The sequence below is a fragment of the Loxodonta africana genome, chromosome 11 (genome assembly GCF_030014295.1).
Source record: "Loxodonta africana isolate mLoxAfr1 chromosome 11, mLoxAfr1.hap2, whole genome shotgun sequence".
In the NCBI taxonomy this organism is placed as follows: Eukaryota; Metazoa; Chordata; class Mammalia; order Proboscidea; family Elephantidae; genus Loxodonta; species Loxodonta africana.
This window is the reverse complement of record NC_087352.1, coordinates 90,973,837-90,999,411: the sequence shown is the minus strand read 5'-3', so window position 1 is coordinate 90,999,411 and position 25,575 is coordinate 90,973,837.

Here is a 25,575-nt window from a genome sequence, read left to right as displayed (position 1 = left end):
TGCTGTCTCTCTATGGATTCTTGCAGCTTATTAATTTTTCCACTATGTTCTTGAATAATCTTTTTGATTTCTTCAACTGCTTTATCAGTGTGTTCCTTGGCTTTTTCTGTAGATTGCCTTATTTCATTTCTGAGGCCATCCCTGATGTCTTGAAGCATTCTGTAAATTAGTTTTTTATATTCTGCATCTGGCAATTCCAGGATTGTATCTTCATTTGGGAAAGATTTTGATTCTTTAATTTGGGGAGTTGTAGAAGTGACCATGGTCTGCTTCTTTATGTGGTTTGATATGAGTGCTGTCTCTGAGCTTTGTATAAGATATTGTAATGATTTATTTTATATTTGCTCACTGAGTCCTATCTTGTTTTGTTTTTTTTTTTCAGTATACCTAGATGGGCTACTAGATTGCATTGTCTTGATTGTTGTAGCCTTTGAATCACTTATATCTTATTACCAGCTGGTTTGGGCTGTTATCAGATATATAAGCCTAAGAGTCCATTCACTATTCTTGAATAGAATCAGCTTAGGTTTTCTGATTTTGAGTCACCAGGTGTGTGGTGTAGACTGTCACCTATTAGGGGAGTAGTGGTGATAGTTGTGTGCACCAGATTCTAGTTGATGCAGGGGTTCACACTCCAGTGGGGGGGCAGGATGCTGACAGTCTTCCACCACATGCCAGTGAGGTAGGTGTGTCTCTATTCCTAAAGCACTTTGGTGTGTGGGCTCTGCAGCTGTACCTTAGGCACCCAATGCTTATACCTCTAAAGATTGGTAGGCATCAATATCCTCAGACCCCTTTGGTAGGTGGCTAGGTGGTTTGGGTGGAGCTTCAGACCTCAGTTCCCTGTTGTGGATCAGTGAGGGCTCTGTTTAATAGGTAGGGATATCAGACCTGGAAAACTTGTCTTTCCAGTGCTCTGCTAAAACAATTACAGTCAGATCTCTATCAGAATTGCCTTTGCATTATAATACCCACCTTGTTCCCTTTAGGGATGAAAGCCAAAGACTGTGGATCTCATATGCTTCACTGGAGCTGGTTCTGTATTTTTATTCCAGTTTAGGGAAGTCAGGGAAGGATTTTTTGTCCCTGGGTTGTTTGTAGCTTCTCTCAGGCCAGGAGAATTGGTTAGGAAAAACAAAAACCAAAAAACTGCAGAGCACTTCACTCCCTGGCCCAGGAAATTCCAATGTTAATGAAGCCACCTGGGAAGGGGAGGGGAGGGATCAGATAGATAGGAGAGAGTAGCACCCAGCAATATAGACAAAGTTACTTATCTTGCTTGGTGATGGCTGTTTTATCTGAGATTCCCAAGGGGAGTGTAGCCTATGTGCACTGGCTGGGTCGAGATTGCACCTGAGGGTCAGGCCCGCATCCTGTGCTTGTGCTGTCTCAAGCGGTGGTCAGCTCTTCCGCTCCCAATCCAAAGCCCAGTGCCAATGTTCCCCAGCTGGGACACCGCACTCCAGGTTCTAAAACCAGTTGCTACCTCCTGGTGACTTCTGTCAGCCGCATTGTTGCGCTGCCTGCATGAGCTGGCTGGGCTTCCCCCAGGCTCACTTCAGGGGACTGTGGCTGCGTCCCGTGCTTGCGCCATCTCAGAAAGCCGTGCTCAGCTCCCCTGTGGCCAGTCCAAAGCCTGGCACCAAGGTTTTCTGACTGGGACGCTGGCTCCAGGCTCCGAAAACAGTCGCTGCTTCCCCATGGTTGCTTGTTCACTCGTTGGCCACATCAGTGTGCAGCCTGCTTGCACTGGCTGAGTCTCACCGAGGTTACCTCAGGGGGCTAGGGGTTAGGGCTGTGTCCCATGCCTGCCCCCCCTCAGCAAGCTGCAATCAGCCCCACCACTCGGCACCAGGGAACCCCGAAGGCTCAAGGCTGTGGAGCGGGACGCCAGTTCTAGAAGCGGTGGCTGTTTCAGGGCACAGCTTTTCGCTCCCCGTCACTCAGGTCAACTCTTTAGATCTGTGTTTGATGGTCAGGGTTCGTAGATTGTCACCTATGTGATTGATTCACTTGTTGTTCCGAGTCTTTGTTGCAAGAGGGATCCAAGGTAGCTTCTACCTAGTCAGCCGTCTTGGCCCCGCCTCTCTCCTTTTTTCATGTACACATTTATTGCTATAAGTTTCCCTCTGAGTATTACCTTCAGTGGATCCCATACATTTTGGTATATTGCTCTTTCATTTCATTTGACTCTAGAAAATTTGTGATTTCTCTTTTAATTTCTTCCTTTACCCGTTGGTAGTTTAATAGTGTGTTGTTTAATTTCTATATATTTGTGTGTTTCCCAATTTTTTTTTCTGTTATTGATTTCTAGTTTCACTCCATTGTCATCAGAGAAAATACTTTGTACGATTTCAATCTTTTTAAATTTGTCAGGACTTGCTTTGTGACCTAACATGTGATCTATTCTGGAGAATAATCCATGTGCAGTGGAGTAGGATGTATATTGTGCTGTTACTGAGTGGAGAGTTCTATATATGTCTGTTTAGTCTAATTGGTTTATAGCGTCATTCAGGTCTTCTGCTTCCTTGCTGATACTCTTTCTAGATGTTCTGTCTAATATTGAAAGTAGTATATTGAAGTCTCTAACTATTATTGCAGTGCTATTTCTCCCTTCAATTCTATCAGTGTTTGTTTTATATATTTAGGTGCTCTGGTGTTGGGTGCATACATATTTATAATTATTAAATATTCTTGATTAATTGACCCTTTTATCATTATATAATGTCCATCTTCATCTCTTCTGACAGATTTTGTCTTAAAGTCTACTTTGTATGATATTAAGATTGGCTGACCAGCTCTCTTTTGGTATTATTTTCAGGGAATATTTTATTCTATCCTTTCAGTTTCAATCTGTTTGTGTCCTTGGGTCTAAGGAATGTCTCTTGTAAACAGCATAGAGTTGGATCATTTTTTTTTTTTTTAATCCATTCTGACACTGTTTGCCTTTTGATTGGAGCATTTATTCCATTTACATTCGCTATATTTACTGATAAGAAATGGCTTACTTCTGCCATTTTGTTATTTGTTTTTTTGTATGTCTTAAGCCTTCTGTCCTTTACTACTGCTTGTATTTTGTTGGTTTATTGAAGTGAGGTATTTTGGTTTCCTTCTCTTTCCCTTTTTTGTATGTTTTTTAGATGTTTTTGTAGTGGTTACCATGAATATCACATTTAACAATAAAAAAAAATTTTTTTTTTAATTTGTAACATCCTAGGGTAAGTTGCTACCAACTTAATTTCAGTAACATACAAGAAATTTTATACCTATACCTTTCCTCCTGTCCCCTCTCCCAGTTTGTTGTTGTTATCACTAACTACGATGTTATATTTCATGTGCCCTGTAACACAATTTTATTTATATTTTTTATATAATTTTTTCTTTAAAAAGCATGAAGAACAAAACAGAATTATCCAGCATGAATACTTTATTATTAGTCCTTCTACTTGTCCATACAATTGCCTCTATTAGGGGTCTTTCTTTTTCTGTATGTCTTTGAGTTATTTTCTAATGTCTTTCCCCTTCCATCTACATAACTCCCGTTAATATATTTTTGTAGGGTCAGGCTGGTGAATTTGAACTCTCGCAGCTTCTGTTTGTCTAGGAATGTTTTGATTTCATCCTAATTAATGAAGGACGGTTTCTCCAGGTATAGTATTCTTGGTTGACAGGTTTTTTTCTTTCGTTATTTTAAGTATTTTATCCCTTTGCCTTCTGGCCTCCAATGTTTTTGAGGAGAAATCGACGCTTAATCTTATTGGGGATCCTTTGTACGTGATTATTTTCTTCTCTCTCACTGCTTGTAGAATTCTTTATTTATCTTTACTTTTGGAGAGCCTAACTATGATGTGTGTTGGTGTAGATCTCTTTGGATTTATTCTGGTTGGAGTTCTTTGTGCTTCTTGGATTTGTAGATTCATGCCCTGTATTAGATTAGGAAAATTTTCTGTCATTATTTCTTTAAATATTCTTTCTGCCCCTTTCTCTCTCTCATTTCCTTCTGGGATTTCCATGATGCATATATTAGGTCTCTTGTTGCTGTCCCATAGTTCCATTAAACTGTGTTCAGTCCTCTCAAGCCTCTGTTCTTGTTGCTCTTCAGCCTCAGTACTACTAACTGTCTTTTCCTCTAGTTCACTGATCTTTCCATCTGCCTGATTAAATCTGTTGTTAAGTTCTTCTATTGTGTTTCTCATTTCATTTATTGTACCTTTCAGTTGCAATATCTCTTTTTTTTTTTTAGGTCCTCATTTTGTTCTTGCATTGTTTTCCTCATTTCTTTGAGATCTTTCTTTATGTTTTTCCTTACCTGATTATGTTTAATGCTGTTGTATTATACCCTTCCAATTTTTTTTTTCTCCATTATTTGGTCTTTTTTTTCTAGATGCACTTTCACTCCCTTTGTCACATTCATTTGTATGGGCTATTGTTTCTCTCTTTGTGTGTCTTGTGATTTTTTGTTGGGACATTAGAATTTTCAAGAGTGCCAACTTTCTCAGTTCTCCCCAGTATTTGGTGTTTTTCCCTGCACTACTTTCTGCAAAAAACTCAGGCAGGCACAGTCTTTGGCCTTTGCTTAGTGTTTCCTCTCCCTCTCTGTGATAACTCCTCCTCCCTCCCTCGTTTAATTAGAATTTGCAATTTCTAGGTCTTGGTTTTCAACTTCCAATGTTTCCCAAACATACCAGAGAACACACTGTGGTCAATCTGTCAACCAGCAGGCACCACCACTCAGGCAAGATATTGTGCACTAATCAACCAGTCCACCAGGGTGTGCAGTCCTTTCTTTCTGGCTATTCCTTCCTTTCTCTGTTTCTGCGACCACAGTTTCAGTCAGAAAACCCACTCTCAGTGAGCCTCTTTCTGGGCTGGGTGTTGTCCTTTGGTTTTGCCCAGGGCTTCCTTCCTGCTCTGTGGAGGCTGCTTATATCTGACTGACATTCAGGGAAGCATAGGAAGACTTTTCTCTGTATCAAGAGGAAGAGGGGCTAGCACTCCCCAGAAGGACCTCCAAAAGATCTGTCTTGTTGGTTGTGGAGTCCCAGTGGCCCTGTGGTGGTGGGGGTATTAGTGTCCACTTAGGTGACCCTCCCCTGGATCCACTGTAGGAGTTTGTATCACTCCAGCAGTGGTAGAAGGGTTGTAATGCCCCAAATGGACCCCAGGGGGGGGATTCTTGTTGCTATCAGAGCTGACCTGTGGTGCCTTGGCTGTTAGTATAGCCTCCACTCAAGGTACCTGCTTCCTAGCACACAGAAACCTTAGAGCTGACCAGAAGGGGGAGCATACAGACCAGAATTGAATCCCGGGGGGGGGGGGTGGTGGTCTGTCTTGCTGGTTTCAGGAGCCTGGCCTATGGGGTACACAGGGAGGTAAGTAACCTGTTGAGTATGAGAGCAGACTCTGTTGCAAGGGCCTTCTGTAGCAATTCACAGTAGGGTTGCAGCTGACAACATCCACATGGGGAGGTGCTGGTACACTCCAAACAGACCCCCAGGGAGGTCTGCTTTGTTAATTTTATAGCAGAAGCTTGGATCCTGTCTCTTTGTACAGGCAGGGGCTGTGGTTATGGAAGCAGGCTTTTTTTTCTGTGGCTACTTCCTCAGTTCACAGAAGCCAGTGGCCCGTGTGCTGGAGGGGGAGGGGCAGGGATGGTGGGAGAGGCAATTTTCCTATTGTATGTGACCTATTATTGATTAATTGATTCTTGCCTATCTGCAGTTTCCCACTGCTTTTCTCTGTTCCCCGATTCAGAGCCCCTCAAAGCCAAGAACCATTTTGTTGTTGTGTTTCTTGTTATGTTTATGGAGGAAGGTCAGAATGATGGCCTGTTTACGCTGCCATCTTCTCAGAATTCTAGCTAATATTTTGACAGAGATTTATTTGAATGCTGGGAACCAAAAAAAGAGAAAGAGACAGATACAGAGAGGGAAAAGAAAAACTTCTCTAATATTTTCAGATTGGCTCTGTGCTGAGGCACTCTTTCAATGTTTAATGAGGCATTTACAACACTTCCTTAGTCTTCACTTCCTATTTGCACTGAGCCTAGAGATGAGTCAGAAGTGGAAGCATATGGTCTTCTCAGGTCTTTTCCGAGCATAGGTCTTTCCCTGGCCATGCATATGGCTTTCTAAATTCTCCAGTATACACAAACACTTTCAAATGCCCTAATTGCCCAAAGAAGCTCTCTCCCCATCTTTCCTTTTGTGGCTTTTGGTTCTTTATTTTTTGCATGTGCTGTAATCTTTTGCCCCACGTAGCTCTGAATTTTTTATCTGCCTTACATTGTTTTTGAGTGAGTTCCCAGTTATCTACCTTGCATCATTTCTTCAGGCAGCCCTCAGGCAGATTAAAATAGGCAAGCACAATTCTTTGAGAAGAAGGTCTGCTGTGCTTCTCCCAGAACCAGGGACCAAGGTCTCACACTGGAAACACTAACTGCCATCTTCAAGACTGCTGCCATGCCAGGAAAGGGGGAGGGCAAGCACAAGTATAAACATCCTGAGCAAACTGGAAAGTTGGTCACCCTCTCCAGAATTCATTACCTGATCCTCTCCTCTTCTTTATATACACCTTTTTTGGGGGATCCCATTTACTCGCATGACTTTTAGCACTATCTATGTGCCAGTAACTCGCAACTGTGTATCTCCAGCTCAGAACTCCCTTGTGAACTCTTCCTGACATTTGATTAGTCTAACTGACTTTTCAGACTTGCCATGTCTTACATGGAACTCCTGATCTCTCTTTAATCGTGCTGGTCCAGCAGCTTTCCCCATCTCAGTTGATGGGAAGTCTACTGTTCTAGTTGCATAGGCAAAATATCTCAAAGTCATGATGTGCCTGAAAACCTACAAAATATTTCCAGAATACTATCATTTATGACTACCAACACTGCTACCGCCATGGTCAAACCCATCACATTTTTTTTTCAATCCTGCAATAGACTTCTAAATAGTCTCTATTTTTTTTTTTTTTTTTGCAATCATTATCTATTTTCAATATAGCAGCTGAAGTGATCATTTTAAAATATGTCTGTCCATATCACTCACAGAGTAAGATCCAAAGCCTTTACAGTGATCTGAATTGTCCTGTGTGATCTGGACCTCCCAGTTCTTCTGACTTTTTGTGGTCATCTGTCCTACTTCCTGGCTTTCAGGTCCTAAACCATCATACTATGCCTACTAGAACACCATTACTATATCCTACCCCACTCCTACCTCCATCCCTAGGGCAAAACAAGCATAAGGTCAGAGAGAATGATCCCATGACTAGGTGGACTGTTGACCCAACAAAGAGAATCAGCGGAGGGGCATATGTCACTGTCAATGTCACTGTCATTTCTCCCCTACTCACACACCCCTGAAAGAAGGACTTGGTTCATGCTTGTTCATTGCTATCAAACACTATTTTTTTTTTTTAATCAAACATAGCCACATACTTGTTCTGTTGTTGTTGTTGTTAGGTGCCTTCCAGTCAGTTCTGACTCATAGCAACCCTATCCACAACAGAATGAAACACTGCCTGGTCCTGCACCATCCTTACAGTCGTTATTATGCTTGAGCCCACTGTTGTAGCCACTGTGTGTCAATCCATCTCATTGAGGGTCTTCTTCTTTTCTGCTGACCCTGTACTTTGTCAAGCATGATGTCCTTCTCCAGGGACTGATCCCTCCTGACAACACGTCTAAAATATGTAAGATGCAGTCTTGCCATCTGCCTTAGTCATCTAGTGCTGCCATAACAAAAATACCATAAGTGGATTGACTTTAATAAAGATAAATTTATTCTCACAGTCTGGTAGGTTACAAGTCCAGATTCAGGGTATTGGCTCCAGATCCTCGTCCTCAATCTTCTGCTGGTTGAGGAGCTTCTCAGGCCCAGGGACCCCATATCCAAAGGACGTGATCTGCTCCCGGTGCTGCTTTCTTGGTGGTATGAGGTCACTGACTCTCAGCTTACTTCCCTTTCCTTTTACCTCTTGAGAAATAAAAGGTGGTGCAGGCCATACCCAAGGGAAACTTCCTTTGTCTTGAATCAGGGAGGTTATCTGAGTGAGGGTGTTGTTACAATCCCACCCTAATCCTCTCAACATAAAATTACAATCACAAAATGGAGGACAACTATACAGTACTGGGAATCATGGCCTAACCAAGTTGATACACACATTTTTGGGGGGGACATGATTCAATCCATGACACCATCCTTGCTTCTAAGGAGCATTCTGGTTGTACTTCTTCCAAGACAGATTTGTTTGTTCTTTTGGCAGTCCATGGCATATTCAATATTCTTCACCAACGCCACCATTCAAAGGCATCAATTATTCTTTGGTCTCCCTTACTTGCTGTCCAGCTTTCACATGCATAGGATGAGACTGAAAATACCATAATGTTGCTTACTGGTCCAGTTGTGAGGATTTTTGTTTTATGTTGAGGTGTAATCCATACCGAAGGCTGTGGTCTTTGATCTGCATTAGTAAATACTTCAAGTCCTCATCACTTTCAGCAAGCAAGGTTGTGTCATCTGCATAATGCAGGTTGTTAATTAGCCTTCCTCCAATTCTGATGCCCCATTCTTCTTTATATAGTCCAGCTTCTTGGATTATTTGCTCAGTATACAGATTGAATAGGTAAGGTGAAAGGATAAAACCCTGAATCACATCTTTTCTGACTTTAAACCGCCCAGTCTCCCCTTGTACAGGTTTCTCACGAGCACAATTAAGTGTTCTGAAATTCCTTCTTTGAAATGTTATCCATAATTTGTTATGATCCACTCAGTCAAATTGCTTTGCATAATGAATAAAACACAGGTACACATCTTTCTGGAATTTTCTGCCTTCGGCCAGGCTCCATCTGACATCAGCAATGATATCCCTGGTTCCACGTCCTCTTCTGAATCTGGTCTGAATTTCTGGCAGTTCCCTGTCAATGTAGTGCTAAAGCTGCTTTTGTATGATCTTCAGCAAAATTTTGCTTACGTATGATACTAATGATATTGTTCGATAATTTCCACATTCGGTTGGATCACCTTTCTTGGGAATAAATATGGATCTCTTCCAGTCAGTTGGCCAGGGAGCTATCTGCCATATTTCTTGGCGTAGATGAGTGAGCACTTCCAGCGCTGCATCTGTTTGTCAAAGCATCTCAATTGGTATTCTGTCTATTCCTGGAGCCTTGTTTTTCACCAAGCCTTCAGAGCAGCTCAGACTTCTTCCTTCAGTACCATCGGTTCCTGCTCATATACTACTTCTTGAAATGGTTGAATGTCAACTCATTCTCTTTTGTATAATGACTGTGTTCTTTCCATCTCTTTTGATGCTTCCTTTCTTTCCCCATAGAATCCTTCACTATTGCAACTCAAGGCTTAAATTTTTTCTTCACTTCTTTCGGCTTGAGAAATGCCAATCATGTTCTTCCCTTTTGGTTTTCTATCTCCAGCTCTTTGCACGTGTCATTATAACACTTTACTTTGTCTTCTCTAGCCACCCCCTGAAGTCTTCTGTTCAGTTCTTTTACTCCATTTCTTCCTTTTGCTTTAGCTGCTTAACTACCAAGAGCAAGTTTTAGAGTCCCCTCTGACATCCATCTTGGTCTTTTCTTTCTTTCCTTTCTTTTCAATGACCTCTTACTTTCTTCATGTATGATGTCCTTGATGTCATTCCACAACTCATCTGGTCTTTGGTCACTAGTGTTTAATGCATCAAATCTATTCTTCAGATGGCCTCTAAATCCAGGTGGAATATACTCAAGGTCATATCTTGGCTCTCGTGGACTTGCTCTGATTTTCTTCAGTTTCAGCTTGAACTTGCATATGAGCAATTGATGGTCTGTTCCACAGTCAGCCCCTGGCCTTGCTCTGACTGATGATATTGAGTTTTTCCATTGTCTCTTTCCACAGATGTAGTTGGTTTGATTCTTGTGTGTTCCATCTGCTGAGGTCCATGTGTATATAGTCGCCGTTTATGTTGGTGAAAAAAGGTATTTGCAATGAAAAAGTTGTTAGTCTTGCAAAATTCTATCATTTGATCTCTGGCATTGTTTCTATCACTAAGGCCATATTTTCCAACTACCAATCCTTCTTCTTTGTTTTCAACTTTCTCATTCCAATCACCAGTAATTATCAATGCATCCTCATTGTATGTTCGATTAATTTCAGGCTGCAGAAGCTGATAAAAATCTTCTATTTCTTCATCTTTGGCCCTAGTGGTTGGTGCGTAAATTTGAATAATAGTCATATTAACTGGTCTTCCTTGTAGGCGTGTGGATGTTATCCTACTGCTGACAGTGTTGTACTTCAGGATAGATCTCGAAATGTTCTTTTTGACAATGAATGCAACACTCTTCCTTTTCAAGTTGTCATTCCTGGCATAGTAGACTACATGATTGCCCAATTCAAAATGGCCAATACCAGCCCACTTCAGCTCACTAATGCCTAGGATATCAATGTTTATGTGTTCCATTTCATTTTTGATGATTTCTAATTTTTCTAGATACATACATTGTACATTCTGGGTTCTGATTATTAATGGATGTTTTCTGCTGTTTCTTCTCATTTTGAGTCCTGCCACATCAGCACATGAGGGTCCCGAAAGTTTTACTCCATCCATGCCATTAAGGTTGACTCTACTTTGAGGAGGCAGCTCTTCTCTAGTTGTCTTTTGAGTGCCTTCCAGACTGGGGGGCTCATCTTCTGGCAGTATAGCTGACATTGTTCCACTGCTACTCATAAGGTTTTCACTGGCTAATTCTTTTCAGAAATAGACTGCAGAGTCCCTTTTCCTAGTCTGTCTTAGTCTGGAAGCTCAGATAAAACCTGTCCTCCATGGGTGTCCCTGCTGGTATCTGAATACCAGTGGCATAGCTTCCAGCATCACAGCAACACCCAAGCCCCCACAGTATGACAAACTGACAGACACGTGGGGGATACTTGGTCTAGGTGACAGCACTGCACAGGCCTGTCTCCTCAAATCTTGGGCCTCATTTTCAGGCCCTCCTCTTTCAAGTAGGTGTCAGAATTAATCACTCCCTACTCAGACGACTTTTGCTTACCTCTCAAACCATGATCTCCATGGATCATCTACTTTCTCCGGCATTCTCATCCCTATACTGCCTATCATGGATTAAATTGCATCCCCCAAATCTCTGTATTGTAAATCCCAACCTCTATACCTGTGGTTATAGTGCCGTTTGGGAATGGGTTTTCTTTGTTACGTTAATGAGGGAGTATTAATGTAGGGCACACCACCAGGACTTCTTTATTCATACTTACACTTTATCAATAAACTTTTTTTGAAGTATAATATACATACAGAAAAGTGCACAAATCAGCTTGATAAGTCATGTCAAAATGAATATACACATTTAACACTCTTCCACTAATTCTTTTCACTCAATGCTATATTGGGAAGATCTTCCCAATCAACATATACATTTCAAACTAACTTTATTTAATGGGTCCATTCTTGGGCTGAATGTACTATTTATTTAGCTAGTCCTGGATCCTTAATCCTTTTCCAGGAATCTACTGTTAGAAAATGCAGCAATGATTATCATAGTATCTTTAACCACATTTGTGCACATATCTAGAAGGGGAAATTCTGGGCTCCCTTGTCTTCTGTAAATTCTTCGACAAGTTCCCTTGGATGTCTGTCATTGGTGGTTATGAGAATTGTGGCATACTGGTTATAAGGCAACCACTGGTCTCGAATACCTCAGGACTTCATTATCCCATGAATGTTAGCATGCCCAGCTCTGTGCCCACCTCCCCACCATCACCCCCACCCTGCAGAGGAGCCACCACTGACCTTCTAGTGATGCTGCTGCCCCTCTCACCAGTGCGTTCCAGATGGCCTTAATGAATGGGGTGTCCCCTGGGCCTTTTCTGGAATATAATCCTTTTGGGGGTCTTCTGACCTCAAAATATATCCATGCTGCCGTGCCCACTTTCCTTAGCCTGTTTATTCTTTTACCATCTGCCAAGACAACTCAGCATTTCTGCTTCAGGTAGTGCTGGTCATTACTTTCTACAAGCTTCTAAGAACCACCTTAGCAGCAAGATTACCCGTCTCTTGGGTTAGGGTTGCCAGATTGAGTGAATAAAAATACAAGATGCCCAGTTAAATTTTAATTTCAGATCAACAACAAATAATATTTTAGCATAAGTATGTCCCAGAATTGCATGACACAAAGTTTTGTCTTATTTGGCAACCTTACCTGGGATCCTTGCCAGAGTGCTAAAACCTGTGTTCCAGTCCCCAAATCAATATAGTCTTGCTTAAAAAAAAAAAAAAAATTTTTTTTTTTTTTTTTTTGTCCAGTCTTACGTTCTGGCCTCCTTGATTCAGCACCCTCCACATCCTGTACCTGAGGGACTTCCATTCCTCCTGCCAGCAATGCTAGGCAATTTTTACAGCTCCTTGTGTGTATAATCTCTTTCTTCTCTTCTCAGGCCCAATATATACTCAGCTAGGTTATGCTGGAATTTGGCTCTGTCGGCCAGGCAGCCAGGAAAGTAGGGGGCAGCGTGGCCTTGGGAGAAGAGGCCTTACAGCACCTTTCATCCCAGGGAAATGGTGGTTTTACTAGGGAAGGTTCTGAGGGTTCAGGTGGGCCTGCAGAGCCAGCCTCCTCTGGGATCTTCATCTGATGTCCCCGTCCCAAGTTTCAGGATCCCAGGCTTCCCCACCAGGGCTGTGATGAGTGATTGCTGGTAAATGTTGAACAACCAGTTCTCTGAAATGGAGAAGATAAACCCCTGAATTGTAGTATTTGCTGATTTGTATGCATTCTCCCATGGACTTCAAGCTACCAGTATGAGGTCCCTGAACGTGCAGTTCTGAAGAGACATTAGCAATTGGCCCAGAGAGCTAGTGAGAACGGGTCCAGCATGCCATGGGTTCTGACCTCAGCATAACAGATTGGCTGAGCATTTACATGTCTCTGGAGCAGGGTCTCAAATGATCAGGGCCTGGGTCCACTGCTCAGCTGTGTCCAGTCTTCTGCCACAGGCAATAAGGGCCTCTTTGTCAGCTTCTGAAGAGGCCTTCTGCCTCTCCCACTCAGCTTGCTAATGGCCCTCAGTCTTTCATTATCCCTCTGCAGAGTATCCATACCACTCAGTGGTAACCAGCCAACTCTGTTGTCCTTGTAGGCATTGCCCCCCACCCACCCCCATGTCTTTCAAATGCCTGGATAATTTCACCTACAAGGGTATCCTCCTTCCCTGGGACTTTCCCCAGGTCACCACAAGTAACATCTTCCTCAACTGGGCACCTCTTTGGGTCAGGGACTACCTTTGTCTCACATAACCCTCAGGATGTCATTCCCTACCTGCTGGGAGGGAGTGAGTTAGTCCCCAAGCTCCATCCTCCTACCTGTGTTCTCTGACTACTCCTCGAACCATTTGTGCTACTTCTGGTCCCCAAGAAGCAGATGCCAAGATGGGATTGGATGTGCAAGGAATTTATTGAGGCAAATGCCTTTGGATCATAAGTTGGAGGGGGTAGGGGGAGGCGGAAGCCGTCAGCCCATGATGGGCCTGTGAGCCCTATGAAGGCCTGGGAAGTAAGGCATTAGGAAGTAGAATCCCAGAGTGCACCACATTTCTAAGGAGGTCCCAGCCTGGACCTCAGCCCAAGGTACAGCAGGAGTGGCCCTGCATCTCACAGCAATGGGCTGCACTGGGACCCACCCTGCTGGTGGTTGATGGGAGCAGCCTATGGAAGGGCCACACAGGGATGGACACAGAGGAGCAACCCTGAGACCCTCAGTCCACCTAGCCCCTAGTGCAGGAGGTTTGAGCCGCATGTAGCATGACTGCTGTGCCTCTGTTTCCTGTAAACTGGAAAGTATATCTAAAATCTTCGTGGATTCCATTTAAGAATCTGTGGCTAGAGTGCAGCATAGATAAAATTAAGTTCTTCATATTGCAGTCTGGCAAAAGCACATGACATCTGGTTTACCTGTAATCTGATGCTCACACTGACCTGGGATTTGGGCAATAACCGTCTCATCGTTGAAGTACTTTGATCCCAGGAATCCTCCTCACCAGTGGTCCTGATACCCCTGCCATCTCACCTAATGACCACCATCTTGATTCAGAACTTGTCATCTCTGAAACTGTGCCATCTCCGAAACTCTCATTCTAACTAGCACCCCCGGCCTCATATATTCGTTCATCAAACATTTCACAAATGTTATGGTTGGTGTGCTCCAGCGTCCAAAATGGAACTGTTTTCAATCTCATTAAGAACCTAAAGTTGGATGGGAAATAGTTTGTATTCTTTAGCATTTACCGTCTCTCAGATTCTGTCCTGGATGTTGTAAATCTTATTTAATCTTCACAAAATCCTCTGATGCAGGTATTATAAGCCCTGTTTTACACAGAGTAAGTGGCAAAGCTGAATATAAATGAAACTGTGTCTGTTGGCCCTGGAGTTCAGCCCCTGCTCTATAGGGATGGTCTAGCAAAGCAGGCAGAACAATTTATACTCAATGCTGGGAGCAAAAACAGGACCAACAGGGATTTTTAAGTAGGGAAGTAATATAATTAAAGTGGTATCTATTTTAAATTAGTCTGGTTGTGGTACGAGGTGGGATGAAAGGAGGGGAAAACTGAAGTCAGAATCATCTAGGAGGTAGGCACAACGATTTTGAGGTTTATATGGCAAGCGAGGTGTAGCAGAGAATGAAGAGAAAAGGGTTGGATTTGCAGACATTTTGAAAGGGAAATTGATGGGAAATTTTGACTGACATGCCGAGGCTACTGACAGTTGACAGAGCCAAAAATTGTACCTGATTTCAAGGCTGTGTGGCTGGGAGAACTGCGTTGACCTTGAAGGGGTGCTGAGAGGGAGTGGCTGGCATGGGAAAGGAAGACTGAAGAGCAGAGATAAAGGAAGATGTGGGGCTGGAAGTCTGTTTGAGAGTTTTGTCCACGGGGTTGTCAAAGGAATCACAAAATGTGAAGGCGTGCTTCCAAAGAGACTGGGGCAGCAAAGGCAGAGGGCCAAAGGCCACGCTCAGGGAGCCTCCACATCTAGAGTGCAGAGGGAGGAAGAAGAGTCAAGATAGGAAACCAAAGAAAAGAGCCAAGAGAAAGGTTGGAGGAGAACCAAGACAGTGAAGGGCAGGAGAAGTGAAGTGTATCATATTAAAATCATGTTGTTTCAAAGATTTTTATATTCCCAAGGGTATTTAAAATTAGGGGCCGTACAGACAACATTCAATTTAGTTTGTTTGGCTGAATAATATTTTTAACAATAGGGCTTCCGTAAATGGAAATTTTTGCAATTAAGCCAGGGGTGTGACATGTCCCATAAAAAGAAAGACTAAAAGTAGTTTCAAAATAAAATAAATAGGGCAGTAATTATAGGACAACCAAATAGGTCTTCAGACAAATACAAGTCCTGCTCAGAAAGAAGGTGTTTGGAGTTTGGCCATATATTTGCTCATCATTCCAAAAAGCGTGGACACTTTTAGAAAATCTTGTCCTCAGCCAGCTCCCCGGACTCCCAGCCCCTTCCCTAAAATCACAGCTTCCATTGGTAGCTACCCCTGGAATATTGGCATTTTTCCAGTACTGTAGCAAGTAAATATTGCTTGGTATCTTTTCTTTTAAACGGATGAGCTTTTATTTCTTTTAAGGCCTTAAAACTCCCACAGTCATTTCTGGCGTTTAAATTGTCTCTATTGCTTGTGTGCTTTGCTTTGAAAATATTTAGGCCAGAATTCACAGAAGTAAAAAATCAGCTAAACGGATAAGTAAGGCATGTTAAACATGGTAAATCATAGAAATGAAAACCCCATGGAGCCGAAAGTTGCTCATCCAGCTCCCCCATTACATAGAACACAGTCAGTCACAAAGCCTCTGAGCTCAAAAACAGGTACCCAAAGTCCACGCTCCAAAAGCCATGCACATTAACAATTCCATCAATATTTCTTAGACTGCATACTAACGGAAGGCACTGTTCTAATGGAAGGCACTCAGGGTGTGTTTTTGCTTTTTCATTCTTATCTTAATGGACAATTATTTCCCAACCCACCAGAGATCCGTAGTAGGGGTGTGTGTGTGTGAGTGTGTGTGTGTGTGTGGCTTCAGGTGACTACGGCCAAGATTGAGAAGGCCATTAGAGACAGATACAATGGGAAGATCAGACACTGTGATAGCAAAGAGACCACAGAAACCAAAACAAACAGAAACAAGAACTAAAAACAGTAAGGTTGCCCAGAGTTATTTGTTGTCATAGCAAACAGGGTCATGAAACATGACCTCCACAGCACAGGGTGAAATTAAAGTTCAAGGGGGACACTCAGCCATAAAGAATCACTTAGATCACACGCTGTATTTTTCCTGACAAGTAAGTATGTACTATATTTAAGAAAGCTGCTCATATGAAATGGTTAACATTTCCCAAAATATTCTGAACCATATAAAAGCAGAATTTGGTGATCTCACACATTGGATTAGCTTATTGTACCCGTGGTCCTGCTAGATAAATGAAGTTTTACTGCTGTGCATTTCCCCTGCTGTGAGTGACGCTACCCCACGGAATAATGGGAACTAGAAGGAAATTGAAGTTTTTGAACCTTGACATGAAGATTTCTTTTTTAATTTAATATTGCATATATGTATTAATAAACAGATATACCTATAAGGTGAAATTTTCTGTACATAGAATCAAAATTTCTTATATATATATAACTCATGTGTTGTTAAAGAATGCTGCCTAACTTTAAAGCCTGAATATTTAAATAAAACGTTTCATAAACAATAATAAAAGAAAGAATAATCCGGCTCTTCTCAGAATCGGCAGCCAGTAATGTGGAGTGAAACAAGGCACTTGAGGAGCTCTGGGTTCAGATCCAAGCTGCTCTGAATCTTGGCTTACTCATCTACGAAGACTTCATCTGTGTGGATGCCTGTTGATTTTGCAAGCATTTCTATAGCTCCTACTAAGTGCCAGACCTCAAGCTGGTTCTTTATAAAGGTAAATAAGACAAGGTCTCCCTTAACAGGTCAACAAAGGACCTTGCAACTATTTTGAATTTAGGAGATGAATAAAGCTAGAAATGAATTCAAGACAAATTACATTGAATTAGGCGCAGAATGGTAAGGATTACGAAAGTCACTCCCTGCTTTATGGTCTAAGGAACAATCACATTTAATTTGTCCTACTTAGAAGAGCCCTTGCTGAGCTGAGGTCTCATGCTGACTCAGCACCACCTACTGGCTTCCGCGGGGAAACAAGCTCAGGGAGTTGGTGCTAGTGTGAGCCCAGCTGAGCCTGGCGAGGAGAGGCTTCAGGACCCTGCCTGCCTGTTCTCCCGACGGCCTGGCAGGAAACGCTGATGGAAGGTTGAGCACAGCTAGTTCACTGTGTTGTGGAAGGCTGGGAGGGACACGAGGCCTGAAGGGGTAATCGCTGCAGCTGGCACACAACTTTCCGCGGGCGGGACCTCGCGTAAGAAAAAGAACACAATTGGTTTAGGCGATTTGCCCAAGTCCGTTTGGACTCCAGCGACCCCATGTGTGTCAGGGTAGAACTGCGCTCCACAGGGTGTTCAATGGTTGATTTTTTAGAAGTGGATCTCTAGGGCTTTATTCCCAAAGAAAGGCGCCTCTGGGTGGGCACAAACCTCCAACCTTTCAGTTAGCAGCTGAGCATGTTGATGGTTTGCATTGTCCGAAAGAAACCAAACCCCAACCCGTTGCTGTGCAGTCATTCCGACTCATAGAGACTCTATAGGACGGAGTAAAACCGTCCCAGGGGGTTTCCAAGGAGCGGCTGGTGAATGCCGACCTTTTGGTTAGCAGCCGAGCTCTTTACCACTGCGCCCAGCGATTACGATTTTGTTCCAAATAGAATAACTAATACAAGCAACAATAATAGGATCGAGTAACTGCATGTGAGACTCCATCCCAAGCCTTTGGTTTCCCATCCTGTCCTGGTTTCCTGTAAACTGCCTAGCCAAGTGCGGCCAAGGCAGGCACTGAGTCATGTCCCTCTGCACAGCGGTGTGGCAAGTGCCCGGTGTTGCAGACGCCAGATGCTTACTTACTAGACAAATGTAGGACCAAGTCTACCCCAAGTCCCTCATTTCTGATTCTCAAGGCCACTCTGAGTCCTTTGCCTGGCTCCATTGGTGAGTTTCTGTCAGGATTGTATCTGCTTTGATTTTGAAGGGAAAACGAAATAATTTGTTCTGGTCAGAAGGACAAGAACTGATTAGTGTTGTACTGGCCTGGGTTCCTCCACAAGGCAGAGAGCCCGAGGCAAGACTTGTGGCAGGCCATTTATCTCAGGGGACAGAGCTGCAGGACAGGGGGTGAAACAGGGAGGAGGGAAAGCTAATAATGCAAGGTGTTACCAACTGGCTGCCACTGTGGGCTGGCTGCTGGTGCTCCATCCAGCCTGGATCTTCTGAAGAGACCAGTGAAATGTGGCTCAGAACTCTCTTCCCCAGAAAACAAGAGGCTCAGCCCTGCATGGCGTCTCCAACATTTCTGCATCATGCACAAGGGAGGATTAACCAGTAAGCACGGTATACTGGCTTACAGTAAACCAGGTACACAGGGGCTTAATTATGCTTACGTAACTAATCTGTAGTGCACAATTTCAGCTGGGTTTGATGCCTACCTTGCTTATTGAGCACTCTGTGCATGTGTGAATACATCACAGAACCTCCAAAGAGACAATGGGTGGAGAAGGCTGAGGGCCAAAGGCCAGCAGTGAGTTCCTCTGGGCGTGGGGCTATGCAGCCTGGGGCCCTGCAGCCTCAGCAGAACCCGGGCCTGAGGCTGGAGAGGAAGGTGTGTCCTAGGGCACCAAAAAAACTATCCCATTGCTGTCAAGTCCATTCCAACTCGTGACAACCCCATGTATTACAAAGTAGAACTGCTCCATAGAGTTTTTTGGCTGTAATCTTTATGGAAGCAGAATGTCAGTACTTTCTTCCACAGTACTGTTGGGTAAGTTCAAACCACCAACATTTAGGTTAGTAAAAACAAAAAACCAAACTGTCTAGTCAATTCCAACTCATGGCGAGCCTACAGGACAGAGTAGAACAGCCCCATAGGGTTTCCAAGGGGCAGCTGGTAGGTTCAAACTGCTGACCTTTTTGGTTGGCAGCCGAGCTCTTAACCACTGTGCCATCAGGACTCCTTTTGGTTAGTAAACCAGAGGTAACCATTTGCACCGCCAGGGGACCCACAGACAGGTGCAGACTGAGGTGAGATCACATCTGCAAGAAGCCAGTCAAAGTCTGTCAGAGTGGTGGGCCCTCGAGGACTTTGAAATGGTGCCCAAGAAGTATGTACTTCAAGTACAATCCATTTTGGCTAAGCATTTACTCAGGAATAAAATGTTTTGGGCATATCACAGGTAATTAATAATCATCGCCTAAATTATTATAGCATTATTGATTAATTGGGTACATGGAAAACTGTGGAAGTTTTGCCAGAGGCTAGAACCAATGCGTGGGCCTAGACTATGAAGAGTATCTCCAGGCAGTCTTCATCGTCAGTGAGCTACTAGGCTCTGATGTTTGGCAGTTTTGCTGCAAATAATAATATTATTTTTAGAAATCCTTTTTTTTTTTTTCTTGAGTTTAAGATTATGCATGAATGGCTCCTGAAAAACAGAAAGTTATCATCTGTTTGGCTGATTATATCTAACTAAAAAAAAAAAATCTAGGTAGCTAAAATGCATAATAAGGATCCAAAGAGCATTTTACCACAGAGGGAGATTAACTGAATAATTAATAGCCTTCTCCATTTAGCATGAATAATTAAGAAGTCCAAGGGAAGTGCAGACTGAGTTCCATTACACCAAAAGATTTCTAGGCCAATACCAATGGCATATTAAAGGAAATATTCAATACAAGCAAACTGTAGGACCTGCAAAATAGGTGAGCATTCTCTCAGAGCATGTTGGAACAAATTTTGACCCTGATCAATGATCACTGGATTTTCAACATTTAATGCAAGGATACATTTTGTGATCTGCTCATTTCTTGTCCAGGCAGAAAGAACATGTTATCCCAGGAGCACGTCAATCACTTCACTGTTAGTGTGGCATTTCCGAGTTGAGAGAGTGGGAAAATCCTATTTATTGGCTTATTTATCATGCACATTTCTGGAGATTATCACACTGGTTTGACATTTTAAATGCAAAGCAAACTGGAATTTCTCTAATATCCCCTGTAGTTTAGTATCTAAAGCTCCCTTCCACAGGAAAACTTTGTCTTAAGAGTGGGATTCCTGCAAAATGCTATTAGGCCTTGTTGCAGCACCTTGGGCCTCTTTGCCACCTGCTATTAGGACTCCATGACTTTTCATATGGTACTTCTCTCCTCCTGAAGTACTTATCCCTGTGATGACTGGTTACTGCCTGCCGGACTACATTTGTTCCCAGTGGATGGAATGAAAAGGCAAGTGCTTGGACTGAAATCCAAATTAAAATCATGGTTCCTCCACTGATCACCTCGAAAGATGTAATTAAAATAGTTCTTTGATTATAAGGGATCAACATCTCCTAACATTTTCACATATCCCAAATCAAGATGTATCTTAGATGTGATGTGAATATTCAGTATCATATTGTCTGGGGAGTTTTGCAATTATTTCTGTAATACAACTAAGGAAATATTTTACGAAAGCAAAGAAACTTAGCATACACATCATTGCATTTCAGATGGGTGCAGAGAGTGAGTTTTAAAAAAAATGACATTTAGGCAGTGGTTCTGAATTTTCTCCTCCTCCAGCCCACCTGTCGGATCTGATTAAAGGTATGGGGAAATGAAAAAAGAGCCCCAGATTAGTAGTCTTCCTCCTCCCCCACCCTCCTCTGGTACTTGTTCAACAACCATATGATGCCATTCCCTCTGGGGTCTGGCGTCAGAGTGCTAAACATGACAATGTCCGCTCGCTCACTTTATCACCCTTGCAGCCCTCAGTACTCGCCTTCCCTGCATTCTTTTTCCGTAGCATGTATCACCATCTGAAGAAGTAAATGCTTTAGTTATTTATTAAGTCTCCGTTCTCTCTAACCTAAATTCCCTGAGGCAGGAATTTTTGTCTCTTTTGCTCACTGTTAAATCCTACGCAATTTTCTAGGTACATGGTAACCAGTAGCCATCAAGTTGATTCTGACTTATGGTGACCCCATGTATGGCAGAGTAGAACTGTGGTCCATAGCGTTTTCAGAGGCTGGTTTTTCAGAAGTAGGTCATCAGGCTTTTCTTCTGAGGCATATCTGGGTGGACTTGAACTTGCAACCTTTCGGTTAGCAGTTGTGTGCATTAACTGTTTGCACCACCCAGGGACTCTAAGCACAGGGTAAGCTCAGTAAATATTGCTTGAATGAATGACTGCTTGGATGAATAAATATTCTAATGGAGAGAGTCAAACAGACCAATGAATAAACCAAATATTTATAGGTTGTTCAAATGCTGAGTGATGAGAAAGTAAATAATTAAGAAGGTGGTTTTAGTTGTGTGTTGGGGGGAAGGGGTCAGAGAAAGCTTCTCAGAGGAGGTGACGTGATGCAGAGACCCAAGAATGAGGGTGACAGTGCATGAGGGGTCAGGGAAGAGAGGGTGCTGGAGGGGGAAGATTGTTCAGGAATAAAATGAGTCATGAGGTACCTGCCCAGTCAGTGAGAGGAATGGGGTATGATACTGGAGGGAGGTTAGAACCAGCTCATGCTCAGCCCTGGAGGCCATGATAAAGAGTTTGGATTTTATCTGAAAAGCAATAGGAAATCACTGAAGGGTTTTTGAGTCAGTCCACGAGAGATATGATCTGAAACTTTTTGATTCGCCCTCTAGGGGAATGTGTACCTTCTCACCTGAGATTGAGGGTCAAAGGCAGAATCTGGTATCGATCTCACTAATCCTCAAGTATTATGATTCCTACCTTTCCTCCTTTATGGCTTCAAAAGAAGAAACGCTTAGCAACATCCCCCAGGCCTTAGCAAGAACCCCTGCACTTACGTATAGCTCTTAAAAAAACCCAAACCTGTTGCCATCGAGTCAATTCTGACTCATGGTGACTGTATAGGACAGAGTAGGACTGCCCCATAGGGTTTCCAAGGAGCGCCTGGTGGATTCAAACCTCTGATCTTTTAGTTAGCAGACAGAGTTCTTAACCACTGTGCCACCAGGGTTTCCGTGTACAGCTCTAGGCTCGATGATTTCACATAGTACCAAACCTTTGGAGCCTTCTTTAGGTATATTCTGCTGGGGGGTGGGAGGGGGGTGGTGGTGCTGCCCTCTTTACTAAAAGATCAGGTCTCTTTCTCTTCTTTTTTAAAATGATTGCTCCTGAGCTAACCAGAAAAACTAGCTGTAATTAGTGTTAGCATTCTTGGCTCCCTGCTCTTTCTGGAATGCTATCCTCCCCTGTGAGGCCTGTTACAACCACTCAGGCAGTCTCTGTGTTGAATACAATCCCCACCTCGTCTCTCTCTCCAAAAAGAATTTGCATGCACCCCTGACACTGCTGTTCACATTTTGGAGAGCTCGTCAGCTACCATCTATTGAAGACTGACTGGACTCTCAAGACTTCCCTTAGCATCTCCCTGGCAATGGCTGAACTCACCTGGCAACTTTTCAGATGGCCCCAGCATCAAGTCCCCCAACAGTTCCTGAGAAGGCCTGAATCTCATCCCAGGAACACAAGCAAACACCCAATCTTTTTAACTAGGCTTGCTGAATGTCGATTTGGTTTCATGACATTCTTGCTATGGAATGGGGGTTCAATCCTATTAGTAACCACTTTTAGTTTATCATAGTAACTGAGCTTGAAGCCAATGCCCAATAAATGATGACAGAGTTGTCCTCTGTCTGAAAACATAGGATCTTCTCCTGGATAGAATCCTGGTGATGGTATGAAAATTTTTTTTTTCCTCCTGCAGTGAGGAAAGATCTTCTCCAATGTAAATCAGGCAGAAATGTGCCAGTCATACAGTGAAGTTGATGGCCACTCAAGTTATAGCAAATCTTAAAAGACTGAGAGGTCAATGTGGGGTAGAAGTACCATGTCTAATGGCAGCCATATTTCTGAGAAGGCTCAATCACACTGCAACGCCACCTGTTTGCCGTTTCGAACTGAATTAGCTCCATCCTCTGAGCTTCCGGCTGCCTCCCTCATTGTGTACATTTCCATAGGTGTCAGTACCAGTGCTCTAAATTCCCATCCCTTGACCAATCACTGTGAGTCTACTGATTAAGCCTGGGCCATGTGATCATCTCTATAAAAGGACTCTGTTTCGTTCTAGAAAAATCACAGGGACTGAAAAGGGGAATGGCTTTCAAAGGAAAAACGCAAGTGCTGTTACTAGAAGAAAGAGGAATGAATGCTAAGCCGATACAAAATTAATGAAACAAACAACAGATGTCTACTACACAGTGCAACACTTGGAGACCAATTTAGATAAGTGCTACCATTTTTATTGAGTACCTGCTGTATGCCAGGCATTGTCTATATACCCCCCCCAAAACCAAACCTGTTGCTGTCGAATCGATTCTAACTCATAGTGACCCTATAGGACAGAGCAGAACTGCCCTGTAGGATTTCTAAGGAGCAGCTGGTAGATTCATACTGCCAAACCTTTGATTAGCAGTCAGGCACTTGACCACTCACCACCAGGGCTCCACTATATATGTATATTAATTTAATTTTACACTTTTTCTATTTGGTTTTCTCTAGGTATGTAATTTAGGAACATAATATCTTCCCATTCTCCAAATATTCTAGGTTACTTCCTATTTCATGTAAACACTTCATTAACTCAAAAAGATCAAAACATCATATTACTAGGGGGGAAGAAAAAAAGATAATTTAACCAAGTATCCTGTCTTCCTCCTGAATCTCAAGCAGTGGAATGATAAACCCAGTATCACTAAACTCCTAAATGTTTTACAGTCTTTCTTGGCATTGACTATAAAGAAGTTCTTTCAAATGAATATTCTTAGTCTCTGGGACAATAATACTGTATGTGTTTTATCTTCCTTAGGGAGAAACTCCCCAGTTCACCGAACGTGATGCATTTTCCTTCATCTGCTCAGAGGGCCTGTGTGGCTTATTCTGAGGCTAGTCTGCTGGAATTCAAGTCCCAGCCCTGCCACTAACCACCAGGATACCTTAGGATATTTTACCTCTTAGTTTCAGTTCTCCCATCTGTGAAATGAGGGTAATTCATAGTACCTACCCCATGGAAGGAAACCTTGGTGCGGTAGTGGTTAAACACTATGGCTGCTAATCAAAAGGTCAGCAGTTTGAATCCACCAGGTGCTCCTTGGAAACGCTATGGGGCAGTTCTGCTCTGTCCTATAGGGTCGCTATGAGTTGGAATCAACTTGACGGCAGTGGTTTGGTTTTTTTTTGTTTGTTTGTTTGTTTACCCCATGGAAATGTGAGGCTTCATTTAATTAACACAGCTAAATGATTTAGAAGGATGCCTGGCACATAGTCAGTGGTCAATAAATATTAGTTATTATGTGTACAATAAAGGTGCTAGTAATCTAATTTTAGCAGGCCACAGGGAACTCATATATAGAGAAGAATAAAATTATGGCCAGAAGATGTGAGTTCTAGACTTGTTTCTGCCCTAAACAATCTTCTCATCTTAGGAAAGACACCCATATTTTCTGAGCTTCCATTTCTCATCTGTAAAATGGAGATAATAATATCTCCCCTACCTATATCATGGATCTACTTTTAATCTATAAGGAAATAATAAATACGAAAATGTTTTATAGTATTTATAGTGCTAAGCAACTGAGTTTATTGGATTTGGTTTTTCTAAAAATAAGAGAAACCTCCCCAAATAGCAACTTAAATAAGAGGAGAATTTATTATCTTTCTCATGTAAAAGAGGTCTGCAACTAAGTGGTCTCAGGACTGGTGTGGCAGCTCCCTGGCATTGGAAACCTGGACATGACAGCATCAGAAATCCTGGTACTACTATGTCCAGGGTGTGGTCCTTATCCTCAGGGGCCAAAATGTGTGGGAGCCCCACACAGCATGTCTATTTATATTTTGTTACAAAGAAGGATTGGAAAAACAGTCTTGTAGTTAGACAGCAATATGCCCAGTTAAAATTTGGGACCCACTGATATAAGAAAGAAGGAGACAATGGATGGCTCGTAGGCACCTGTAGGTCTCTGGCACAGCCAACGGAAGGCATCTGTGTCTCTTACATATATGCCTGCTTTTCTACCAAAGGAGTGAGTTTGCATTCAGTCATCCCTGTAGCTTTCTTCTTCCCCCTCCTGTCCCTCCTTTTTCCTACTCCTTCTTCTCTTTCTCCTCCTCTTTTCACTCTTCCTTCTTCCTCTTAAAAAAAAAAATAATATACAGTTATAAGTTAGTTGGCCAGGGTTGTAATTTAGGGCATAATCTACATTTTTAATATCTTTTCTTTGTTGGAAACGACGTATTTCCAGATCAAAATCACCATTTTAGTTTTATTAGAATTATCTCTCTAAAAAACATCAAACCATAGGGCAGCAACTAAAGCCCCCAATTTCAGCTGATCATCTAAAAAACTCATGCTATTGGTCACAACAGGAATTAG